We start from the raw sequence: 1934 nt of genomic DNA on the forward strand, positions 1-1934 counted from the left end.
TCAGAACTGTTTATTTTAATAAAGATTCTTAGGAACCCATCAAAGTCATATCCTGTGTCCCCTTTGCCAGATACCCTGCCAGCTGGGGAATCTGAGACCCCTTACAGCTTCCTGCACCTTTCTTGGATTTGTATTCCCACCAGTTATTTTCCACCTCTCCTTCTGCTCATCCTGTGTTACCATTTACAGATTTTTCCATCTGCTTTATGCTCTCTCAAGGTGGGTTTCTGTTAGTTCCTACCCTCCTACAACACCACTGATTTCCTGAGCTGGGTCCACGGTGAGTTTGTGCTCTAAGAAGAGCTGACGCGCAGCACTGTGGACTGGCTGCTGGCACAGAAATACAGAGCTGAGTCCGCTGCTGGGTGGAGTTGATTTCCAGGCTGCAGGGTAAGTTTTGGTGGCACTCAGCTGAAAATCTATGTTTGAACATGGCTGTATCTTCTATAATTTTTTCATCCTGTAAGTAAACCAAAAACTCTAATGCTTCTCCAGCTTCTTATGATACCAATAAACATTAATATGTCCTTTTTTGGGGACACAATCCATTTTTGCTCTCTGGTCTTTTCCTTTGACCAGATGACTGGGACTCTGCATGACCTCAGTGTCCATGGAGCCTGTGAGAAAAGAGAGAGAAAGTGAAGAAAAAGCCCTTGAAGGAGCCTGATTTTGCAGCCTCAGGAGAAAGTCCTGAATCTAGAATCCAATTAATTCACCTCACATGCTCCCCAGAATAAAAGAGCCATACAGCACAGGAGGCCAAGGCACATGGCTGGCTCAGGGAGAAAGCAGTGCAGTGGCTTTTCCTCTCAGGGCCTCCTCCCCCTTCAGCACCTCCTTGTGACGTGGCTGCTTCCTGTGGTCGTCACAGTCCCCACGTACGTGAGAGGCTAGCTTTACATAGGCTGGGAGGGCAGGGAAAGCTGGTGAAACAACTGGTGTGGATTTCAGACTGCTTCAATTGTCTTTTTCCTGATTCTGCTCTTTCATCATTTCTTTAAAAATGAAAATCAGTTGCATATCAGTAACGTACTTGCTTTTCATCTTGTCAGTTTGCCTCCTCCCCTCCTCTCTTCCCTTCAGACAATGAAACACACAACTTGCTGTTGGTCAGTATTAACTTCTACTGCACTTACAAATGAATACAGCAGCCACCTTATACTAACAAGCCAAATTTTAAACTATACAAAAGAAATATTTGTGATGGATATATAATGCATCTAGAGAAATAATAAAATGAGTCATCTAGCCTGAAATTCTTTGCTTAGGAGACAGATTCTCTCTGAGAATTTTTAAGTCCCTGTGTTATTTTTCCAGATTTTATAATTCTTTCTCTACTGGGTCTAGGAAAACATAATCCTAAAGTTTAAGTTTGTACTCACTTTCCTTCCATTATCAGTTTGAGGAGCCTGGTGAGCTGCAGTCCATGGGGTCGCTAAGAATCGAACATGACTGAGCGACTTCACTTTCACTTTTCACTTTCATGCATTGGAGAAGGAAATGGCAACCCACTCCAGTGTTCTTGCCTGGAGAATCCCAGTGACGAGGGAGCCTGGTGGGCTGCCGTCTATGGGGTCGCACAGAGTTGGACACGACTGAAGCGACTTAGCAGCAGAAGCAAGAATCTGTAAATTATATTTTAATCAGTGTTTTATGTCTTTGAAATTTATCTAAGGGATTTATTCTGTTTATACTTTTTCTGTGTCATATTTTTATTCAGTTTTATGTCTGTGATAATAATTTATGTTTTTGCAGATAATTTTATATAATTCACTTTTGCTAATATGTGCATGCCTGCTCATTCCCTCAGTCGTGTCTGAGTCTTTGTGACTCCACGGACTGTAGCCCACCAGGTTCCTCTGTCCCTGGGATTTTTCAGGCAAGAATCCTGGAGTGGGTTGCCATGTCCTCCTCCAGGGGGTCTTCTCGACCCG

General features: G+C 43.4%; 1 pseudogene; it reads right to left on the bottom strand.

Moving 5' to 3' along the window:
• Positions 1-223: 223 nt before the first annotated feature.
• LOC113891106 lies at positions 224-770 on the bottom strand (annotated as a pseudogene).
• Between the last annotated feature and the right edge of the window lie 1164 nt (positions 771-1934).

This window comes from Bos indicus x Bos taurus, chromosome 4 (assembly GCF_003369695.1).
Source record: "Bos indicus x Bos taurus breed Angus x Brahman F1 hybrid chromosome 4, Bos_hybrid_MaternalHap_v2.0, whole genome shotgun sequence".
NCBI classification, from domain to species: Eukaryota; Metazoa; Chordata; class Mammalia; order Artiodactyla; family Bovidae; genus Bos; species Bos indicus x Bos taurus.